Source organism: Xenopus tropicalis, chromosome 7 (genome assembly GCF_000004195.4).
Source record: "Xenopus tropicalis strain Nigerian chromosome 7, UCB_Xtro_10.0, whole genome shotgun sequence".
NCBI lineage: Eukaryota > Metazoa > Chordata > Amphibia > Anura > Pipidae > Xenopus > Xenopus tropicalis.
Genome location: NC_030683.2, coordinates 13,409,853 through 13,435,196, shown reverse-complemented (window position 1 = coordinate 13,435,196; position 25,344 = coordinate 13,409,853). Strand labels below are relative to the sequence as shown.

The following is a 25,344-nucleotide window of genomic DNA, read 5'->3' as shown; positions in this document are numbered from 1 at the left end:
TGTCTAATATTTTGGAAACAAAACAGTACTGTTTGTGCTGGCAAGGGGGAATGTATTTCCTGGTGCTCATGTGTTTCCTTTACTTTCTATCTGGCAAAAGAATGTCAGTCCAGTCTTGCTTTATGGCACTGATTCTCAATACGCAATCATCGTCATTGCTAGGTTGAGCTCAAAACTGGCCGCCATTGAAGGTCAAAGGGAATCATCGTCAAGTGGTTGCTCCTATTAAGAGGCGCCCTCACCCTTAGACAGGAGGACCTGATTGGAGACTTGAAACTCTCAATTGAGTTGAACACAGATAAGAGGCTGCACTGCTGCTTCTCTGTAATCTGCCTCTCTGGAAATGCTACAAAGCAGCCTCCAGTCTCCTTCTTCCTGATGAAATGCAGCACAGATGAACAGGACAGGCCTGTGCCGCTTGAAAGGGCTGAATGGGGGGTTTAGACATCTCGCTGCCTCTGATCATCAATGTTGCACAAACGGCATCAGAACCTTCTCATCCCTCGATTTGAGGCAACATCACAGCAAGTCAGCTCTCAATTAACTCCCAACACCCTCAAGGGTGGTTCTACAGCACAGAGTGGGTGTTGTAGTTGTGCAACATATGAGGATCCAGGTTAAGAAACAGCAGTCTATAGGGATCTAGGGTCAGTCAGAAGGGTCATGGGCATGGTCTGCTACTTCAGGAGGGGCAAATTTAGAGGGGTATCAAGCAAGTGGTGGCTGGCAGTGTGAGTGACTGGTTGCCTTACGGCAGGGATTTGGCATGTAGAATGAGTGCCGGGGGGGGGGGTGAGTTGGGTTGGAGGGCTGTGCAGGCCGAAGGGGGGTTCCAGGAACTCAAAGTGACTAGACAGGGTTCCAGCTTTGGGCTTCAGTGTTACTTGGCCCTTAATACTCATTTTACCAGGCACTTGTGTCTGGGGTTCTGATGTGCTCTGCACCTTGCACCCCAGGGAAACTCTGGTGCAATAAGGACACTATGAGCCCTCTGGCACCCACTAACTACAGGGTAAATGTAACAGGTGGGCAGGGGGGCCTCTGCCAAACACAGTTAGATCTGCATTCATGGGGAACGTGCATTCTATTCCGTAACCCACAGACCTGCACCCACAGGTACCCATCCCAAGTCAGGGTGCAAAGTGCAAAAACCCAGGGCAGCTGGCTCCAGTTTCTATCACCCTGCCAATCACAAACGTCCCTTCCTTATGGTGTAGGGCAACACTAATCCTATTTATGTGCAATCTTAGGGCCACAGTCCTTTTGTAAATGAGCCCTAAAATGTTCCTGCCTTGGGGCAGAATACAAGTGGCCTATTGAGTGTTGCAAACAATCAGCTATGCATCTTTATCTGCTCAGTTTGCCGACCTATAACCCCCACCCTGCAGCCCCCACGCTTAAACGGTGTATAACATTAATATCAGAAGTCTTTTATTCCCCACATTGTGCGCAACGTTCCGTCATTGGCACGGCATCCCGCCGGTGCCCTCCTCGCCCACTCATCATGTGTAATGGCTCAGCTATTTCATGAATATGGGCCATGTGACTGGCAAACATTCTATCAGGGGACTTCTCAATGGCACATTTACAAGGCAGAGCGAGAGCGCCGTATAAACAAGATGGGTTTTATGTTTGCCTAAAGATAGATGGGGCCGCTCACAACCAGATTGCTAACAATTTCCTTCCGTAGCGGCTGGTAACGCGGCTCATTCACACCAGAATAAATCAAACAGCTCCGGCTCTAACAACTGATACAGAGCCCCCCCCCCCCCCCGCAGAACCCTTCATCAGTTATACCTCTATCAGTCACACAGTCTCTGGGGGTGAAGGTCAGATGTTTTTAGGTGATGGCAGATCTTCCCCCCAACTCTATGCTTACCCCAAAGGGGCCACTGGCACAATTTGTTGACTACTGGTGTGTATAGTAAGTCAAGGAGCAATCACTGTGGAAGAGAGTGAACACAAAGGCAAGTTGCTGTTTTTTCATTTAACTATTTTTGAAAGAAATGTGTCCTTATTAAAGTTTGGGGGGGCTAAAATGATTTTACTGTGGGGCCCATAAGCTTCTAATAAAACCACGTTATGTCACTCATTTCATGATTAATAAAGTGCTGATACACTCTTTAGTTGAATCTATCAGTCTATCCATTATCTGTCTATCTATCCATCCATCCATTCATCAATTCATCAATCTATCTATCTATATATCTGCCTATCCATCCATCTATCTATTTTTCTATCTATCCATCCAGCCATCATCTACAGTATCTATCTATCTATCTATCTATCTATCTATCTATCATTAGTGTAGCTAGCTTTTTAGCCATAATCTTTCTATTGCATGTGAATGATGAAGCCTGACACCGGAGGTGCATGTATGTGACTTCCCCATGAGGAGTACCGCATGTAATATAACATCACACACGTGACTGTAACAGTTGCCTCCACATGCCAAGTGCTCCTCCAATCAAATGTGACCTTACAGGCAAAAGAACTGCTTGCCTGCTGCCCCCAAGGAGTGCCGAAATGATTGGCCGAGACAGGGCCCAGCAGCTGGGACTGGGGGATAAGTGGAATGTACAGTGATTCTTACAACATGTCAGTGTTATTCTGTATTTGTGTGAGTTACTGCCTCAGGGGCACAGGGCTGGGCATTGGGCTGGGCATGGGGGCTATGGGCATTGGGCTGGGTATGGGGGCTGGGCATGGGGGTTATGGGCATTGGGCTGGGCATGAGGGCTATGGGAATTACTGTTGAGCTGCTCAGCTCCGTTACCTACCTGCTGCTCCACTCATACCAGCACCGTAAACCCAATGTGACATGGAATTACATGGGAAACAAGAACAGCACGTTGGGCTTTTATTCCTTATGCTAAATATACTGTAAAGCCCCCCGTAAGTACTGCCCTTCCCTTATTCACTGGCTGCATCAGCCTCTCTCTGCTCTTGGTACTAACCCCTACCCTCTCTCTCTCTCTGTACGTGGGAATTGCCTCTGGTCACCATAGGGTTACTAACCCAACAGGTACACTTGCACTGGGAGGAACTCAGCCACCAGATAGATAGACAGACAGACAGACAGACAGACAGACAGACAGATAGATAGATGATAGATAGATAGATAGATAGATAGATAGATAGATAGATAGATAGATAGATAGAGATAGATAGATAGATAGATAGATAGATAGATAGATAGATAGATAGATAGATATAGATATAGATAGATAGATAGATAGATAGATAGATAGATAGATATAGATAGATATAGATAGATAGATAGATAGATAGATAGATAGATAGATAGATAGATATAGATAGATATAGATAGATAGATAGATAGATAGATAGATATAGATAGATAGATAGATAGATAGATAGATAGATAGATAGATACCCCGGTGCATAATGTAGGTAAGTGGGGTAGGTGGGACAGACACACAGACAGTGCCAGGGCAGATAAATGGGCAGTAGGGCAGTATGGGAATGACAGTGCAGATATTAGGAGGCAGATGGCAGTGACACAACAAGCAATCAGCGCTGTGACATCCAAGAGAATGGCACACAGTGCCCTATAGCCTGGCATTTATTGCAGGGATCATTTCCCTCACTGAGCAGTAATGGCACCGACGTCTAGACACTTTAGCTGAGGCATTAGCGCTCGGATGGATTGTACATTCACCTTCCCACTCCCCGGCCAAGGAGAAAGCAGGGAGGCAATGGGCGGATAAGCACAGCGACTGTATGGCATGGGCACAGGATACTGCTCTGTCTATACAATGTCTCGTATAGAGCAATGTGAGTGTAAGCACCTTTCTTTATAGAAAGAAACTGATCATATGCCAACACCCAGGCGATAGAATGCCCACATACTGGCACAGACTCCTTCATACTGCTGCCTTCGCTGGAAGGGGTGCTGAGGGGTGATTGAGGGGGGAACCACAATGTGAAGGGACATGGCTACAGCAGAATGGGGGAGGAGGGTCCAGACAAACCCAAAGCTGATATCTAAGATTAAAATGAACCCTGTAAAGAATGTTAAATAAACAATGATTAAGTAAATCACTGGGGTAAAAAGAACAAAATCCATGTACTTTTTTGCCATTAAGCAACACCATTGACCCCCATTACTCACAGAGCCGGTAGAAGGCGGCGGCCCCTCAGAACCAGAGAAATGGAATAGGTGTCTAGGGTGACGGATAAGAGGTCATGTTAATTATAGAGCAATTAGAGCGCCGGGATATCATTGGCCGACAGAGCCCCCCCCTGAGCCGAAAAGAATTTCTTATGTGGAAAATATTTGAATGGAGTCAATATTAATTAAACGTTATAGAGTCCGACTCGCTCCCACCGAGACCCGGGAAATGACATTGATCCAGGAGGAGGCGCCGGTGGAGAGAGTCGGAATTGTTACCAGGGAAGCAGCGGTTTTACTCACAGGCAATATCTGGGCCCCAGAGGTACCTACAAAGGGCCCCTGTGCTGGGCACATAGGGCAATATCTACTTTCTTACTACTTGTATCCCCTAACAATTGCCCCAAAGAGGCAATTGTTCTGGCCTAGTACAAGGTCAGCTGTAGCAGCTGGCAGAGAAGATCAGCCAATGTATAGCCAGCTTACATGAGTAGCTAAGGGTAAGGGCAGGGTTGCCACCTGTCCAGGCAGAGGGCTGGCTAGTGATGTCAGGGGCTGGCTAGTGATGTCAGGGGTGGGCCAGTGATGTCAGGGGTGGGCCAGTGACTTCAGGGGTGGGCCAGTGACTTCAGGCGGTGGGCCAGTGACTTCAGGGAAAAGGCCAGTGACTTCAGGGGGTAGGGCGGGTGACTATCCATGGACTGGTTGGCAAAGTCAGGGATGGGGCTATGAAAAGGTGCTCAGTAATTGGCTGATCAGTGTGTCACTCACACTGACAGTTTTCACCCGGACAGCCCTTCCAAAAAACAGGTAAACTGGACATGTGACATCCCTAGGTAGGGGTGGCCATACACTGGGCAAGTTTAGGGATAGTTAACCAATTAGGCCTCTGGCTGAAGGGGTGAATATTGGGCACTTTAGCCATCTGGTGTCCCCTGGCCCCATAGAGTGGAGTGATGAGAGATGTAGTTGCACTTCTTAATCTGCCAGTGAAACACTCATTGCCCAAGAAGCATTACCAGATGCTATATTCAATTTGGACAGACTATGGATGACCCAATAGAATCACTGCAGAGGTATTTCTGTTACATAGCTCAGTTCAGCAGGAACAGCCCTCATTGTAGTTTGTTTATAGCATATATAGGAGATGATATAGTCGCTCTATAAGGGATATACAAGTTATAGCTAAAAGCTGTTAACTTGGCCACATTTGGCCCTATTCCTGACCCCCCCAAGTGAATGGACCAGGCCATGTTTGGAGCTCTCTGTTCAGGAGGAATCTGGGGCCACAAGGATCCTTCCTTCCCAACCCATCGTTCCTCAGTCTGTGTGTATTTTCCAAATTGCTGGAGATCAATGTATATGAATGTTTAAATACAATGAATAAAAAATGGGTTCTGTGGGGTTTGTTTTATTAAAGTGGTGCTTAGGGCCCATTTACACGGATGAGAAACTCACTCTATACTTAACAGCATCAGAATTTTAATGACTTTGTTATAATTGGGACCGGCATTAACCCCAGATATGCCAGTAAGATCACTGCAGAAAACTGATTCTGAGCACTGCATTAACCCCAGATATGCCAGTAAGATCACTTCAGAAAACTGATTCTGAGCATTGCATTAACCCCAGATATGCCAGTAAGATCACTGCAGAACACTGATTTCAGGTATTGCATTAACCCCAGATATGCCAGTAAGATCACTGTAGAAAACTGATTCCGAGCACTGCATTAACCCCAGATACACCAGTAAGATCACTGCAGAAAACTGATTTCAGGTATTGCATTAACCCCAGATATGCCAGTAAGCTCACTGCAGAAAACCGATTCCGAGCACTGCATTAACCCCAGATACACCAGTAAGATCACTGCAGAAAACTGATTTCAGGTATTGCATTAACCCCAGATATGTCAGTAAAGTTATTGCAGAAACCTGATTCCGAGCATTGGATTAAACCCAGATACACCAGTAAAATCACTGCAGAAAACTAATTTCAGGCACTGCATTAACCCCAGATACGCCACTAAGATCACTGCAGAAAACTGATTCTGAGCATTGCATTAATCCCAGATATGCCTGTAAGATCACTGCAGAAAACTGATTCTGAGCTTTGCATTAACCCCAGATATGCCAGTAATATTTTACAGCATCAGAATTGTAATGAATTTGTTATAACTGGGACTGGCATTAACCCCAGATATGCCAGTAAGATCACTGCAGAAAACTGATTCCAAGCATTGTATTAAACCTAGATATACCAGTAAGATCACTGCAGAAAACTGATTCCAAGCATTGGATTAAACCTAGGTATACCAGTAAGATCACTTCAGAAAACTGATTCTGAGCATTGCATTAACCCCAGATACACCAGTAAAATCACTACAGAAAACTAATTCCGAGTATTGGATTAACCCCAGATATGCCGGTAAGATCACTACAGAAAACTGATTCTGAGCATTGCATTAACCCCAGATATGTCAGTTAGATCACTTCAGAAAACTGATTCCGAGCATTGCATTAACCCCAGATATGCCAGTAAGATCACTGCAGAAAACTGATTCTGAGCATTGCATTAACCCTAGACATTCCAGTAATATCACAGTCGACTACTGTCACATTTTATCTGAGTTTCAAAGTAGTCAGCCAGCTGCATATTTCTTTGAAATAATGCACATTGCAAAGTTGCTTGTTTTCAAAAAGCTTACGCTGTGTTTGGGTGAAGTTCCCCTTTAAATCTTGTGCAAACAATGAAACAGAAGGGGGCTAATGATGTGACAACACGGAGTTACTGTCAGGGCTACTGGCATTACCAAGACAGATCCATGCCGATGGCAGAGGGACCGGCCTGGGCACAGATTCCTCCAATCAGCAATGACTCCCACATTCTGGGAACCCGAGGCCTTGCCCGCTCTGCACAGCAACCTGATTGGCGGCTCTCCCAGCCGGGCCACGCTGCGTAATCCGATTACGCGTCCTGATTTCATTATGCTCCCCGTTTGTTGTTAACATTTCAAAACAAATGTCACTTTTTTTATGGTGCAACATATTATTACATGGCTTAATGCGCATCGATTTGACCTAAATTCCAATAGCTGCAGTCGCATTTACATGAATAGATTGCGTTCCCGGAACATCGCCTGGGGCTGCTTTGTCTCAGGGGGGGGGCTGCGGTTACAGCGCCGACGCCTTCCAATCAATGGGACCAATGTTTAATAAGAATAAGTGGTGAATATAATGCGGATATGTACAATTACATGGCATTTCTCCCTCGCTCGCTGCGGCTGAACCACATGTTGTAGCGCTATATTTAACGTAAACCGCGTTTTCTCACCTTTTTTCTCTCCCATGTATTAAGTCTTTAAGATGCTGATTTTAGAACATAGGTGCCAATCTGCATAGCAACCAATCAGCTGCACTGTTAGTAAATGAGCCCTTAAATGTCATGCAAAAACATCCCTGTGTTCTTGAACTTTCCGATGCCATTTGGTTGCACGCCGCTGCCTCCATATTCCTGTCTTAATTGCATTTGCGTTAATGATTCTTGATTCCAAAGCTCTCGTCCAAGGGCACGGCGAGGGATGTGCCAGACGCAGACAATGCGATTAATTAGCATGCACAGTGTGACTTTATCATATAAGCACTTACCCAGGGGGGACGTGTGTCTGCTTTGGCACAGGTTGGTCTAGGCCACTGGGACATTGAAATGTTAGTCACAGGTTGGTCTGAGTTTGGGTTAGTAGCCCACTGCTTGCCCGGAAGATCGTTTTGGGCATGGGGAGCTGTGGCTATTTTTCATTATTTTCTGCAACTAATTTTGCCTCCCCACCGCCCTACTGCCTCTCAGCTAAGGCTAAGTAGAATTGGGCACCAGTTCAATCAATCTTTCCAGCAACTAAACATGTCTGCCCAACCTTTTTTTGTTCTTTAAACTGGATCGTTGCATCTGCCCCCATCTGCTATAGGGTCCCGGACACGATCCCCCCAGTCCCCTATATGATGGCAGCCCTGCTCGTCCCAGTTACTATTAACCATGTAGTGTATAACAGAATCTATGGCACTGGCTCAAAGCTACCATAGTACAGATATCGGACCCCTTATCCGGAAACCAATTATCCAGAAATTTCCGAATTAAGGAAAGGCCATCTCCCATAGACTGCATTTTAATCAAATAATTCACATTTTTAAAAATGATTTCCTTTTTGTCTGTAATAATAAAACAGTACCTGTACTTGATCCCAACTAAGATATAATTACCCCTTATTGGGGGCAGAACAGCCCTATTGGGTTTATTTAATGGTTAAATGATTCCCTTTTCTCTGTAATAATAAAACAGTACTTGTACTTGATCCCAACTAAGATATAATTACCCCTTATTGGGGGCAGAACAGCCCTATTGGGTTTATTTAATGGTTAAATGATTCCCTTTTCTCTGTAATAATAAAACAGTACCTGTACTTGATCCCAACTAAGATATAATTACCCCTTATTGGGGCAGAACAGCCCTATTGGGTTTATTTAATGGTTAAATGATTCCCTTTTCTCTGTAATAATAAAACAGTACCTGTACTTGATCCCAACTAAGATATAATTACCCCTTATTGGGGGCAGAACAGCCCTATTGGGTTTATTTAATGGTTAAATGATTCCCTTTTCTCTGTAATAATAAAACAGTACCTGTACTTGATCCCAACTAAGATATAATTACCCTTTACAGAAAGATCCCTTATCTGGAAAACCCCAGGTCCTGAGCATTCTGGATAATGGGTCCTATAACTGTACCTACCTGCCTGATGGCTCTTTTGATCGCTGCTATACCAAAGTGGCAACAAGCAGTGGGGCAGCCGTTGGCACTCAAAGGCTTAACGTTGGCTACACACAGAGCACAATGATGATTACAACACTGTATTTAATTCATGATGATATCCATACATATAAACATATAGAGGCAGCCTACTACTGCTATATGGCAGCTCCCACTTCAATGTGAATAAGTGAAGGAATGTTCTAAGCACACAGCAGGCAGGTAAGTCCCAATGGGCTATGGGTTAGAGCAATGTAAATCCCGATTAGAAAGCGATTGATTATTTAATATTTGATGGAACAGTAATTAGCAGGGGCACCAAGAAGTAGCAAAAGAGCCATTTAAGGATAAGACTGGATTCTTGTTAAAGGACATAATCCGCCTGTCCCGCTGGAGGCACAACTAATTGCAGACCGGAATGAGTGGAAGAAAATCCTGATTAACGAGGAGATGGGGGCGAGGAGCAGACGCAAAAGGAAGCAAAACGTGGATTATTCTGGTACCGTTTGGGGTTCTATGTAACATTCAGTAAGAAGGCTGGTATAACTAGTCCTGGCACTATAGTCAGGGTCACCATGAGAAATAATAGGGCCCCATACTACTCTAGCCAGTCTTACCCACCTGGGTTATAAGGAAACTAGCCAGTCTTACCCACCTGGGTTATAAGGAAACTAGCCAGTCTTACCCACCTGGGTTATATGGAAACTAGCCAGTCTTACCCACCTGGGTTATAAGGAAACTAGCCAGTCTTACCCACCTGGGTTATAAGGAAACTAGCCAGTCTTACCCACCTGGGTTATAAGGAAACTAGCCAGTCTTACCCACCTGGGTTATAAGGAAACTAGCCAGTCTTACCCACCTGGGTTATAAGGAAACTAGCCAGTCTTACCCACCTGGGTTATATGGAAACTAGCCAGTCTTACCCACCTGGCTTATAAGGAAACTAGCCAGTCTTACCCACCAGGGTTATAAGGAAACTAGCCAGTCTTACCCACCTGGGTTATAAGGAAACTAGCCAGTCTTACCCACCTGGGTTATAAGGAAACTAGCCAGTCTTACCCACCTGGGTTATAAGGAAACTAGCCAGTCTTACCCACCTGGGTTATAAGGAAACTAGCCAGTCTTACCCACCTGGGTTATAAGGAAACTAGCCAGTCTTACCCACCTGGCTTATAAGGAAACTAGCCAGTCTTACCCACCTGGGTTATATGGAAACTAGCCAGTCTTACCCACCTGGCTTATAAGGAAACTAGCCAGTCTTACCCACCTGGGTTATAAGGAAACTAGCCAGTCTTACCCACGTGGGTTATATGGAAACTAGCCAGTCTTACCCACCTGGCTTATAAGGAAACTAGCCAGTCTTACCCACCTGGGTTATAAGGAAACTAGCCAGTCTTACCCACCTGGGTTATAAGGAAACTAGCCAGTCTTACCCACCTGGGTTATATGGAAACTAGCCAGTCTTACCCACCTGGCTTATAAGGAAACTAGCCAGTCTTACCCACCTGGGTTATAAGGAAACTAGCCAGTCTTACCCACCTGGGTTATAAGGAAACTAGCCAGTCTTACCCACCTGGGTTATAAGGAAACTAGCCAGTCTTACCCACCTGGGTTATAAGGAAACTAGCCAGTCTTACCCACCTGGGTTATAAGGAAACTAGCCAGTCTTACCCACCTAGGTTATAAGGGCCTAAGGGGAGCGTTAAGGTTTGGGTTGATCATGGGACTAATTTTACCAGAATTGGGCATTGATAAGCCAAATTGAGTGGGCAAATGCCCATTTTTTTTCATTGCAGCTCCATTTTAGTTGTTGGCAAGGCCCACTGCCCAACTGGCCCAGGTGACCGGCGGGCTACTGATGATGGCCCTGACTGCAGAACTAACAAGAACCTATGGAGAAATAGTGCAGGGTTTAGCAGAAAGTAGGTGGGTTTGGGAAAAACAGGGTGCTGGCTGGATATATCTGGGTGGGGCTCCATGGAGCCTAGAATAACCCATTTTTGTATAATATCTAGCAGGTAGAAGTTATTGGTCACCAACATCATACTGGTTGCTATGGCTGCTGCTAGGCAAAATTAGTTCCTATTATAACATATTAGGGGTTAATATTTTACAGCAGGGGGGGGTATCTAATTCATGCCCTGTGCTTTTCACCTATAAAAAGCCTTTGGTATGTCCCCTTTCACGCTATGAGTGACTGGACGCCGGGGGCTGCGCAGAGCTCCCACTGTGGCCCTTTCTGTTAATCGCCGCCAATCACCTTGCCCGAGGAAACGATACCCGCTGCCCATTATAATGTGAGAATCAAAGGAGGATTTGCATAGACATGTGACTCCTGGGCTTTTCCCCCATTTACAGACGTGCAGGAGATGGGAATGAACAAACTGGCTGCCATACTAATTGGTTGCTAGAGCAAGTGTCTAGCAACCAAGTAGTATGGCATCTCTAGGTATAGGTCTATCTGGGCCCCAAACGGAACTGGGCCCCTAACTTTCTTCAGTTCTACAGGATTTTTCCATGAAATGTACAATAAGCAGCGCCTTGTTATGATACAAAGTGACAGATGGCACCTTCCATTGAAACCTTTATTCAGCCGGAGGGGTACATTTCCTTAGCCGCGTGCCCCCCTCCAGCAGGGAATACATTCATCACTGAAATCTGTTTCTATTCAAAATAAGATAAAACACTTTTGGGGTAGAATAACTGCAAACTCTCCTTGGTGCCCAGCGCGTCTTCCAAGCACATCCAGCTCTGCCCCCCAATACTTTAGAACTTTTAAAGACCCCCCAACGCGTGCAGTAGCGGAATCAATGTTACCCTGCTGCTCATAGACAAACAAGGAAATCATAAGAATGAGTGTTCCTGTTATCCCATTGGACAAAGTCTTTAACAAATCAAAGAGGGGGTTTCTTTAATTCTCTTTTTTACAGATTAACTGTTTGGGAGCCAAAACATCTAGGAAATAACTGAAACAATTTATACTATTTAGATTTGCCTTCATTCATTGAAATATTGGTGTCCCAAGCCCTAGTGTATAGCCTTGGAACTGATTCTGCATTCTGCCACTAGAGGGAGCATTCAGCAAAATGTATCAGCAGAGAAAAATCCTTGGAAAATGGTATTGCTGCAAAAGGCTCCAGACCTTGCTCAGCCCGGCCTGCATTCATAATATTCCCCTCTAGATAAACTGCCATGTCCTGAAGTGGATTGGCTCCATCTGAATCTGTGGTGGAGGATGCGGATAAGAGAGACCTAGCAGATCATTTGTATGCAGTCTAGGCAAGAATGGGGTGAGGTGGTTTAGACTAGTTCAGTCTTCCGGCCAGTGGTGTAACAATGCAGTGCCTGGCCCCCCTGAAAAAAAATCTTCAGAGGGGCTTATTATGCACAGACAGGCGCAGCCAACTCCGCCACCACCCGCCATCTTGCCTGCTCATGTCCCCCACCTCCTCTTAGGTAGTAGAGCAACTGGGGAGGGGGTATTTCTATACTATAGGAATCAGACCCTGCAGTCTGAACCCCCATTCCCAAGGTTCCCCAGTCTGCTTCCTCTATAGTTACGCCATTGCTATCAGCCCAACTTCAGGGCAAGTACAGCCAGCTCTGTTTTACCAGATCATCGATGGTCCCTTTATATGGAAGTCAAGACTGAAACATTCTGCCAATGACCCAGATGACAGATGGGCCGGAACTGGCAGTAGAGGCACCTGCATAGGGGGCAGCCATTGTATAGAGAATAATAGTGTTGTTAGACATGGAGGCCACAGATCTGTCCCTATGCCTTTGGCTTTGGCTTCTTTCAGCTCCGTATTTTGGTTACCAGTGCAACTGATGCTGCCTGGACATATGCATGGGTTCCCTTTGGCTGCTGTTAGACATCTATAAAGAGACTGCGGCGGAGCAGAGGGTGAGACACAGCATGGCAGCAATGAGCAAGCGCCTGGTTATAAATTGCCTAAGTGTGTCATTCCGATGGAAACCTTTCATTCCGCATCTCCGTATCGTTAACCTTCGCTGCATTTCCCTTCCAATCTATCATGTACCCGCGGTAATCACGCCGCCGATCTGAATCATTATTAAAAGAGAGGCATTAGCACCTATCACAGGCCCTTTATTCTGCAATCTCTGAATGAATAGCCATGGCCGCAGTGTTATATCAGTCTCTGCCGCGCTCACAGGGAGAATGAGGCCTCCCCATCTCACAGCCACCAATATTGCCGGTTAGCGCCTTGACGGAAAGGAATTTCTCTAGGCATATTAGGTACCTACCTAGTGCTACCAACCCCTATTTCTGTAGGGAAATGAGAGCAGAGCAGGCAGTAACCCTTCCAACACTTTCCCCTGTCTCTGCCCCTATATATTAGGTACCTACCTAGTGCTACCAACCCCTATTTCTGTAGGGAAATGAGAGCAGAGCAGGCAGTAACCCTTCCAACACTTTCCCCTGTCTCTGCCCCTATATATTAGGTACCTACCTAGTGCTACCAACCCCTATTTCTGTAGGGAAATGAGAGCAGAGCAGGCAGTAACCCTTCCAACACTTTCCCCTGTCTCTGCCCCTATATATTAGGTACCTACCTAGTGCTACCAACCCCTATTTCTGTAGGGAAATGAGAGCAGAGCAGGCAGTAACCCTTCCAACACTTTCCCCTGTCTCTGCCCCTATATATTAGGTACCTACCGAGTGCTACCAACCCCTATTTCTGTAGGGAAATGAGAGCAGAGCAGGCAGTAACCCTTCCAACACTTTCCCCTGTCTCTGCCCCTATATATTAGGTACCTACCTAGTGCTACCAACCCCTATTTCTGTAGGGAAATGAGAGCAGGGCAGGCAGTAACCCTTCCAACACTTTCCCCTGTCTCTGCCCCTATATATTAGGTACCTATCTAGTGCTACCAACCCCTATTTCTGTAGGAAAATGAGAGCAGGGCAGGCAGTAACCCTTCCAACGCTTTCCCCTGTCTCTGCCCCTATATATTAGGTACCTACCTAGTGCTACCAACCCCTATTTCTGTAGGGAAATGAGAGCAGGGCAGGCAGTAACCCTTCCAACACTTTCCCCTGTCTCTGCCCCTATATATTAGGTACCTACCTAGTGCTACCAACCCCTATTTCTGTAGGAAAATGAGAGCAGGGCAGGCAGTAACCCTCCCAACACTTTCCCCTGTATCTGCCCCTATATATTAGGTACCTACCTAGTGCTACCAACCCCTATTTCTGTAGGGAAATGAGAGCAGGGCAGGCAGTAACCCTTCCAACGCTTTCCCCTGTCTCTGCCCCTATATATTAGGTACCTACCTAGTGCTACCAACCCCTATTTCTGTAGGGAAATGAGAGCAGGGCAGGCAGTAACCCTTCCAACGCTTTCCCCTGTCTCTGCCCCTATATATTAGGTACCTACCTAGTGCTACCAACCCCTATTTCTGTAGGGAAATGAGAGCATGGCAGGCAGTAACCCTTCCAACACTTTCCCTTGTCTCTGTACCTACTATACACATTACTTCCAATCTCTGACACCCAGTGACACCCGGCTGCTTCCCTGACTGTACATAGAAGTCCCTTTACCTATGGAAAAAAAAAATCAAATCCAATTTATGCAACTTAATAGCATTGAGTCTGAATTTCCCTATCAAACCGGGCCCATGCTGCTGTCTGGGGCTGATAAGAGGCCGGCTCTGGTGACGGCAGTGTATAGCAGGGCACGGCTGAATAATGGACTTGGCGCTCAGCCTGGCCCACAATAACAACCTGGTGAGCAAAGAGCGACACATCTGTACTGGGAGAGCTGCTTCCAATGTACTCAGGGAAAAGGCAAAGCAAAGCCAATCCCTACATTCCTGCACTATCTGACTGTCACTCATTGCTTATTAACCACAGACTGCCTAGAAATTGCTTTGTACAAAAGTCACCTGCAGTACCATATTATTCATTGGTGGCGCTGTTCCATGGCAGCCTATGGGAAAGATACACCTCCTGGTAGAAATGGTAGTGCAAGTACTGTATCTCCTGATTCTAAACAGCACATAAATAAACTTGCAAATAGGTGGCTACGCTTGGGCACTAATTTGACCCCTTTAAGACCAAGCTGCCAGCATATCTGCCCATGTATAGGCCACAATAGATGCAACCGTTGGTCCTGGGCTTGGGGTCTGCCAAGCCAGCCTGTATACCCAATTAAACCGCAAGACACAGACAGAGCAGCTCAAGGGCACAGTGAAGGAATTTATTTCCCAAAACTTAAAAACAGTAAAAAATGAAAATATTCAGAGGTATAATTTTACTTTCATTTCAACTGGTTTATCTCCCCTTTAATTTTATCTCTCTATATTGGAAGCACATTTTGCCATACAGGCTGCTTTGCAGGAAATGAGAGCGTTTGCTTATCTCACGTGGCGGCGGCGGCTTTCCTCTGACTCTCACTGCCGCGCCAACTCGTCAAGGTGCCCATCTTATGGCCTCATCCTATTACAGCCCTGCTGGCACAGATCAGCGTGTTATATACTGGCGCCCACTGTGCTGAAGGGACCGAGTGGCATCACCAAGCCTGATGCAGTGTTTAGACAGCTGCCAACACCTTGTCGCTTTTAGTGATCTAAGGGCTCTGGCACACGGGGAGATTAGTCGCCCGCGAACAGGTAGTTTTGTCGCTGGCGACTAATCTCCCCGTGTGCCAGAGCCCTAAGGGTGAAGACACACAGAGCTACTAGTAGCAGCTACTGTCACGGCTACTAAAATAGACAATGCTGATCATTTACTGATAACTGTCTCTACCTGTGGTTTAGCAGAGGCAATTCTCTGTATTGTCTATGGCAGGGGATTTTCTGGTGTTTAGTAGTTGTGAAAAAGTACCTGTACTTGATCCCAACTAAGATATAATTACCCCTTATTGGGGCAGAACAGCCCTATTGGGTTTATTTAATGGTTAAATGATTCCCTTTTCTCTGTAATAATAAAACAGTACCTGTAATTGATCCCAACTAAGATATAATTACCCCTTATTGGGGGCAGAGCAGCCCTATTGGGTTTATTTCATGGTTAAATGATTCCCTTTTCTCTGTAATAGAACAGCCCTATTGGGTTTATTTAATGGTTAAATGATTCCCTTTTCTCTATAATAATAAAACAGTACCTGTACTTGATCCCAACTAAGATATAATTACCCCTTATTGGGGCAGAACAGCCCTATTGGGTTTATTTAATGGTTAAATGATTCCCTTTTCTCTATAATAATAAAACAGTACCTGTACTTGATCCCAACTAAGATATAATTACCCCTTATTGGGGGCAGAACAGTCCTTTTGGGTTTCATTACTGTTACTGGATAATGGGTCCCATACCTGTACTTGACTTGATCCCTAGTATTGCCTGTTCCTGACTGCCTCATACACTCCCTGACCCACCAACTTGACATGGACTTTGGGCCTGTTAACCCCTTCTATGCCTTCTATGCCTTGGGGCAGAACAGCCCTATTGGGTTTATTTAATGGTTAAATGATTCCCTTTTCTCTGTAATAATAAAACAGTACCTGTAATTGATCCCAACTAAGATATAATTACCCCTTATTGGGGGCAGAACAGCCCTATTGGGTTTATTTCATGGTTAAATGATTCCCTTTTCTCTGTAATAATAAAACAGTACCTGTACTTGATCCCAACTAAGATATAATTACCCCTTATTGGGGCAGAACAGCCCTATTGGGTTTATTTCATGGTTAAATGATTCCCTTTTCTCTGTAATAATAAAACAGTACCTGTACTTGATCCCAACTAAGATATAATTACCCCTTATTGGGGGCAGAGCAGCCCTATTGGGTTTATTTAATGGTTAAATGATTCCCTTTTCTCTGTAATAATAAAACAGTACCTGTACTTGATCCCAACTAAGATATAATTACCCCTTATTGGGGCAGAACAGCCCTATTGGGTTTATTTCATGGTTAAATGATTCCCTTTTCTCTGTAATAATAAAACAGTACCTGTACTTGATCCCAACTAAGATATAATTACCCCTTATTGGGGGCAGAACAGCCCTATTGGGTTTATTTAATGGTTAAATGATTCCCTTTTCTCTATAATAATAAAACAGTACCTGTACTTGATCCCAACTAAGATATAATTACCCCTTATTGGGGCAGAACAGCCCTATTGGGTTTATTTAATGGTTAAATGATTCCCTTTTCTCTATAATAATAAAACAGTACCTGTACTTGATCCCAACTAAGATATAATTACCCCTTATTGGGGGCAGAACAGTCCTTTTGGGTTTCATTACTGTTACTGGATAATGGGTCCCATACCTGTACTTGACTTGATCCCTAGTATTGCCTGTTCCTGACTGCCTCATACACTCCCTGACCCACCAACTTGACATGGACTTTGGGCCTGTTAACCCCTTCTATGCCTTGGCCTCTTGCTGGCGGCCCTTGATCCCAGCATAGCTGCCCCACCACACATAGCTGCCCTCCCTGGTACTTTTGGCACTGACGGATGGAACCAATTTGTACAGAAGCAGAAGGGAGATCTTGGAAGACAATAAAAGAAACGTCAGCCTTGGGCCATTGGTCGGAGCCCAGTTGCACAACGGTACCGGTACCAGTGTGATGGGGCAATGAGAACTTCTTACCATGAAGATTTTGTGAAACTGTAACAATTCTCTGACCTCAGTGCTGATAAATGTGTCTGTTCCGCTGAGCCCAGATGGTACCATTTATACATCCCTCTGCCAGAATGTGGGTTTGTCTCAATAAACATCTGTCAGCGCAGAAACCGTTCTCTTTTAGCGGAAATTGCCTTTATAATGACTGTGCAGCCTGAATGCCCCCAGGACTTACCCACCTTCTGCCCCCTCTCAGCGCGGCACCGCCCACATGTGACCAACCGGGGCACCTGTTCCTTTAATAACTAATTGCACATTACTTGCCATCCAAGGTACAAGTCATTTAATCGCAGACAAATTAAGGCTCGTTGCGTGCTGCGTGCCGTGTTTATAATCATCGTATGAAAATGCGAAATGTGCAAATTGAATCCATAATTTATTGCCGAGTGGCGCGCGGGGAGATCCAGGGGGCACTGCAGTCACGGAGCACAGGTTTATTTGCTTTCTATAAAGTTATCTCCGCTCAGGTTCCAAGCGACTGCAAATGGAAAGTAACTCACTCCCCTTGTCTTGTACCTGCAATTATTATTATTAACATTTATTTATAAAGCGCCAACATATCCCGCAGCGCTGTACAATAAGTGGGTTCCATACATTGGACATACTGAGTAACATATAAAGCAATCAATAGAGAGCCCTGTCCAATCATGACTGTGTTCCACTAGATAGGGCAGCCCTGCTAAGTGCATTTATTAGAAGTGGTCCCAAATGTGCAGTTATTTTAGGTATATATATATATATGTGTGTGTGTGTGTGTGTGTGTGTGAAACTGACCAATCAAATAAATCACCTACTCTCTGTTTGCCCAACTGCCACATAAGCAAACCAAAGACTATGTTGGTCCATTTGGCTACCAGCCTGTATAGCTAATTCTCTGCCCATGGATAGGGTGACCAACTCACCACTTTAATACTGGCCACATATTGAATCCATATCCTGCATGACTAATTAGCAATTTTTTTAGATGCATGCTGCAGACTATACTGATTTTTGTGCAGCCATGCAGCATGCAAGTAAATGAATTGCTAATTAGTAGGGATGTGCCGAATCCAGGATTCAATTCCGGATTTGGCCTTAGCTATGCAGGGTCAGACTGGAGGGTGCAGGGCCCACCGGGGCTCCCCCCCAGGGGCCCTGAACCCGCTGGGGCCCCCCTAACCCCATTGCAGGGTCCCCCACCCGACGTCCTCCCCTGAGTGAGCGTAAGTTTAACGCGCCAGGGGAGGAATGGTCGGGGCAGGGGGAGCGCCGGCAAGGGTTGGGTCTGGGCCGCCGGGGCCCACCGGGATTTTTCCCAGTGTCCCAGCGGCCCAGTCCGACCCTGTAGCTATAAGGATGAGGATTCCATACGTGGCTGGTATTAAAGTGGTTGTCCACCTTTGAGTTAACTTTTAGTATGATGTAGAGAGTGACATTCCGAGACAATTTGCAATTTAATTATTTCAATAATTGTTCAGCAACTCTCCAGTTTGGAGATATAACAGCTATCTGGTTGCTAGGGTCCAAATTACCTTGGCAACCAGGGAGTAGTCTGAATGAGAGACTAGTATATGAATAGGAGACGGACTGAATAGAAAAAAAAATTATAAAAAGTAACAACAAAACTCACAGAGCAATAGTATTTTGGCTGCCGGGGTCAGTGACCCCGATTTGAAAGTTACAAAGAGTTTCAAGAGGAAGGCAAATAATTCAAAACTATAAAATATAAATAATGAAAACCAATTGAAAAGTTGTTTAGAATTGTTCATTCTATAACATATTAAGAGGGGTGAGGTGGCCACCCCCTCCATGGAGTGTCTGATGGTAGAGCCAATGTTTCCATGGCTGCAGCCCTCCCCCTCTCTATCCCAAGACAGACTTGGTGGTTCCTTATGGCAAGGAAGAACAAACAATGAAAACTCAGATTGGGGTGAAATTAATGAACCACTTAGCAAATAAATCCCTTTATTCCCCCATAGCAAAGGGGGGGAACTTAGATGTAAAATCGTAAATCAACTACTTCCCCCATTGACGTTGTCCTTCCTGCCCACCGACCAGCACCGGTTCCTACAGAGCCCCAGTGCAGTTGCTATGGCTGCAATACATGGCAACAGCACTTCTGAATGAAACATGCAGCTGGTTTGCCACGAGATGAAGAACATATCAGTTGCTCAATGGATACGGCAGCTTAGGAAGAAAGGGTTTCAGCCAAAGTGACCTCCAATGGAACAACACGGGCGGCTGTCCGGGTCACAGGGTCTATTAAGTGCTTGTAGTGCTGCTGTCTGGTGTCATGAGCCCCTTTCACGTAAGGGAACAGATACAGACGCAATACCCATTGTATAGAGAGGAGAGCACCGGTATCATCAGTTCGGGTCATTTCATTTGTTATATGAATAAAATCCATTTCTTCTCTGGTCTAAGACTCTGCTTTGCAATCTGAAATGTAACAATAGTTCCATATCCAAAGCATATATATTTTTTCACCAGTAGGTGGTGCCCTTCAATTGCCGTCTATGGAGAATGCCTTTGCCAAGCCAAGCTCTATGGCAATTCCCACTCATACAGATGTTTAGGAAAGCAAAATAATGTGTTTTTTTTGGAAAACCAGCCTTACATATAAATAGCTTTATAAATCCTTAGGGTAACAAGTAATCTTAACCCTTTCATTGACACCTGATATGAAATAATATATCTACTTGGCCCCTTCCCTTCTGCTGTCACTGGGCTTCTGGGAGTTGTAGTCCAGCAACGTCAAGAGGGACACGGAGTAAATCTGCCTGGCTAAAGGATGCTGCCTAGATGATAAGCGATGGAATTTAGCAATCAGCAGGAAAGGGGCCTAATGGCCACTTGAAAGCTTCAGCAGTTGTATTATTTAAAGGGAAACTCCTCCCAAACACAACTTCAGCTTTTTGAAAAGTAAAAATAATTTCAAGCACTTTTGTTACAATCAGTGTTTTAGTCTCTCCTCCCCTGCCAGGATTTCAAATGATGCAGAAAGGGAAGAGCTGTTTTGCAGCTGGATTTCAGCATATAAAACTGTATTTATTCATACTTTTTTAAAGAAACAGATTACAGTGAGAGGTGTATTAGGGGGTTCGGAAGCCGGAGATTCCTTTAACCCTATAATGGTGGCAGAAGGGTATAGATAATTCTGTATCTCAGTGGAAGGAGAAGAGGGGACAGAGACAGTTCTATAAAGAGAGACTCTGTGTATGGCAGCAGATGGATCAGTTTGCATCAAACCCAACACAATATGTGCCGTGTCCCCAAGGTGTTTGGAGGGTAATGAAAGCGCTCAGTACTGACGCTGCCTGGGAAGCGCTGCCCAACCGGAATGCTAATGTCACAGTGCAAAGCCCTCCATCATAGCCTGCCTGGGGCACGGGCAGCACAGCGCTTTATAATGGATATGTGTGAAAGGATATGTGCCGGGCACTAACAGGGCTGTGCGGGGGGAGGGGGGGCACCTCTATGTGTTATGTACAATCTCCCAGAATCCTTAGGTGGGCTCACAAGTTGCCTGTTGGTATAGTATCTCTCTGTACAGGCTATGAGCAAATTAGGGGGCTGTTCCTGCTGAATTGTGCTTAGTACAGGGGAATCCCTATGTGCCATAGTTTTATGGTATCTCTCTGTACAGGCTATGAGCAAACTTAGGGGGCTGTTCCTGCTGAATTGTGCTTAGTACAGGGGAATCCCTATGTGCCATAGTTTTATGGTATCTCTCTGTACAGGCTATGAGCAAACTTAAGGGGCTGTTCCTGCTGAATTGTGCTTAGTACAGGGGAATCCCTATGTGCCATAGTTTTATGGTATCTCTCTGTACAGGCTATGAGCAAACTTAAGGGGCTGTTCCTGCTGCATTGTGCTTAGTAGTAGGGAATCCCTATGCTGCCATAGTTTTATGGTATCTCTCTGTACAGGCTATGAGCAAACTTAGGGGGCTGTTCCTGCTGAATTGTGCTTAGTACAGGGGAATCCCTATGCTGCCATAGTTTTATGGTATCTCTCTGTATAGGCTATGAGCAAACTTAGGGGGCTGTTCCTGCTGAATTGTGCTTAGTACAGGGGAATCCCTATGTGCCATAGTTTTATGGTATCTCTCTGTACAGGCTATGAGCAAACTTAGGGGGCTGTTCCTGCTGAATTGTGCTTAGTACAGGGGAATCCCTATGCTGCCATAGTTTTATGGTATCTCCCTGTATAGGCTATGAGCAAACTTATGGGGCTGTTCCTGCTGAATTGTGCTTAGTACAGGGGAATCCCTATGCTGTCATACTTTCATTATATCTTTCTAAGCAAGCTTAGTGGGGCTGTTCCTGCAGACAGACAAGCTTACCATCATTGTTTATCATGATTTTTAAAGCTTACTTGCAACTAATATTAAGCAACTCCCAGCCCCCTGAGTACATCTCTGCCGACTTGTTTCCTATTGGGATGCTGGGAGTTCCCAGACAGCTAGGGGGGCCACAGTTGGCCGCTCTGATCTTATCTGATTGGGTTAATGAATTTAAGGGGTTATTTTCTCCCGTTGGCATCAGATTGCTATGTGCTTAATGCAGCGACGCTGGCAGCCCAACTGCTAATGCTTTCAGTGTAAAGGCGAGAGAAGGCGCAGGATTCCTTCCCAGAGCCCGGCCCGGCACAGCCGGCAGAGTGGAACTAATATATGTGATGTTGTGCGGTGACAGTAACTCCGGAGGGGACAAACTGGCAGCTCCGATGATTCATCTCAGAAACTTTCCCCTGCCCATACCGGGCGCTCCTTCCCCAGCTGCCTGCTGCCTTCCATCCCTGCGCTTTTTGCTTCGGAATTACTGTTGTTCCAAAAACACTGAATATCAAATAAGCCCTGACTTCAAATCTCTGACTAACTGACCCTCCCAAATCTTTCTTTCCCCATCTGGTCTTCAGGCTAGGCTTCCTAACCACTAACTCTATTCTGACTCGCTCCAACCTTCCTCTCACCTCCCATAGCTCTCCTATTGTGTAGCAATTACCTACCAGGAATCCAGAATGAAAATAAGTCCACAAAACATAGTCCAAATGGCAAATACAGGGACGGACTAGAGTACTTGGGGCCCACCAAAAAACATGGCTTCAAAGGCGCCCCAAATACTCATGGAAAAAGAGGCCAATGGTCACGCGCTTGCAGTGTTCAACGTCGTGTGAACTGGTGCAGGTCAGGTCTGTACAGAGAGACACCATAAAACTATGGCACATAGGGATTCCCCTGTACTAAGCACAATTCAGCAGGAACAGCCCCCTAAGTTTGCTCACAGCCTGTACAGAGAGATACCATAAAACTATGGCACATAGGGATTCCCCTGTACTAAGCACAATTCAGCAGGAACAGCCCCCTAAGTTTGCTCATAGCCTGTACAGAGAGATACCATAAAACTATGGCACATAGGGATTCCCCTGTACTAAGCACAATTCAGCAGGAACAGCCCCCTAAGTTTGCTCATAGCCTGTACAGAGAGATACCATAAAACTATGGCACATAGGGATTCCCCTGTACTAAGCACAATTAAGCAGGAACAGCCCCCTAAGTTTGCCCATAGCCTGTACAGAGAGATACCATAAAACTATGGCAGCAAAGGGATTCCCCTGTACTAAGCACAATTCAGCAGGAACAGCCCCATAAGTGTGCTCATAGCCTGTACAGAGAGATACCATAAAACTATGGCACATAGGGATTCCCCTGTACTAAGCACAATTCAGCAGGAATAGCCCCCTAAGTTTGCTCATAGCCTGTACAGAGAGATACCATAAAACTATGGCACATAGGGATTCCCCTGTACTAAGCACAATTCAGCAGGAACAGCCCCCTAAGTTTGCCCATAGCCTGTACAGAGAGATACCATAAAACTATGGCACATAGGGATTTCCCTGTACTAAGCACAATTCAGCAGGAACAGCCCCCTAAGTTCACTCGTAGCCTGTACAGAGACAGAAAAAGGCATGATGGCAGCTCCCACCCATCTCCATAAGTAGAAGAATATAAAGAAGAAGGTGTATTCCATGATCACTATAAGCTGAGCCTTCATATTATACTAATAAAGTTAGAGACACATGACTGGAATAAACTCTGCCTTGAAATAGGATCTATTTTATCTGCCAGCAGCGAAATTGATGATTACCTTCCTCTTTTAATTAATGCCCCTGTCCCCCAGGCTTCGTGGCTGTGTCTCTTTCCCATCCTGTTCCCTTTGCCGAATACACGCTCATAATCCAAACAGTTCGGGGAGGGGGGGATCTTGGCCGGGGTGTAGTAATATTTGGTAGCTTATCCTTATCCAGAGTATTTGCAATTATATTACATATTTCATTGCACAAAGGAAGTATTAGATTGGTGCCAGTCTTGGCCTAAGGAAATAATTATTAATTTAAAATGAAGTGTATTGGAAACAATTAGCAGCGGCTAAGCATGTACAGGTATTGGACCCGTTATCCAGAATGCTATGGACCAAGGGTATTGCGGATAAGGGGTCTTTGCGTAATATGGATCTCCATACCTTAAGTCTACTAAAAAAAACAATACAATATTAATTAAACCCAATAGGGCTGTTCTGCCCCCAATAAGGGGTAATTATATCTTAGTTGGGATCAAGTACAGGTACTGTTTTATTATTACAGAGAAAAGGGAATCATTTAACCATTAAATAAACCCAATAGGGCTGTTCTGCCCCCAATAAGGGGTAATTATATCTTAGTTGGGATCAAGTACAGGTACTGTTTTATTATTACAGAGAAAAGGGAATCATTTAACCATTAAATAAACCCAATAGGGCTGTTCTGCCCCCAATAAGGGGTAATTATATCTTAGTTGGGATCAAGTACAGGTACTGTTTTATTATTACAGAGAAAAGGGAATCATTTAACCATTAAATAAACCCAATAGGGCTGTTCTGCCCCCAATAAGGGGTAATTATATCTTAGTTGGGATCAAGTACAGGTACTGTTTTAATTAAAATGGAGTCTATGGGAGACAGGCATTCCGTAATTCAGAGCTTTCTGGATAATGGGTTTCCGGATAACAGATCCCATACCTGTACCAGAGAGCTCACAGCCATGGTGAGAGGATCCATTGGCAAAGGCCAGTTCTTATTTCTTGTTTCTTAACATGAAAATCATTTCATTTGGCCTAGATAAGGGACAGGATATTTGGTATGAATGCAGTACATTGCCTTTCCCATTCTCACACACCCCCACACTCCTCTGCCGGTTCCCACACTGGCGGCCGAGCTGCTAATTACAGAAGTTTGGAAGTGACAGGCGAATGTTTGCAGTCCCCGCAGCGCCGCGTTTGGGGGAGAGACGGGCGAGACGATCATGTTCTTTTCACTGCAAATTCGCCACGGCCTCCCCTCCCCAGCGCCGAACTGCACTCATTCTCCTTAAATGGGCAAAATATTACTATAGAAAAAAACTTTAACTCCCAAGGGACCTGACACACAGCCGTCTCCTACCCAGTTCCACAGCCTGAGAGCAACCGAGTGTTACAGGCACAATAGTATTGCTTATTCTGCAGAACGGAGTATGGTGCTGGCTCACTGGGGATGTTATAGGGGGCTACACAGGGTATAGTGTGAGATGGTGCCTATAGTAGCAGTGGGATAATAGTCTCTGGGAAGGGACTGGGGCTGTGGGATAGCAGGTATAGTAGGGAGAGATGGTGCCTATAGTAGCAGTGGGGGGGATAATAGCCTCTGGGAAGGGACTGGGGCTGTGGGATAGCAGGTATAGTAGGGAGAGATGGTG

The 25,344-nt window shown here is 45.3% G+C and overlaps 1 protein-coding gene across 2 annotated transcripts in view; it reads right to left on the bottom strand.

Annotated features, from left to right (window-relative positions):
- The window catches only part of prkg1 (protein kinase cGMP-dependent 1), a 467,630-nt gene that overhangs the window by 378,640 nt on the left and 63,646 nt on the right, over positions 1 to 25,344 (bottom strand). The window lies entirely within an intron of this gene.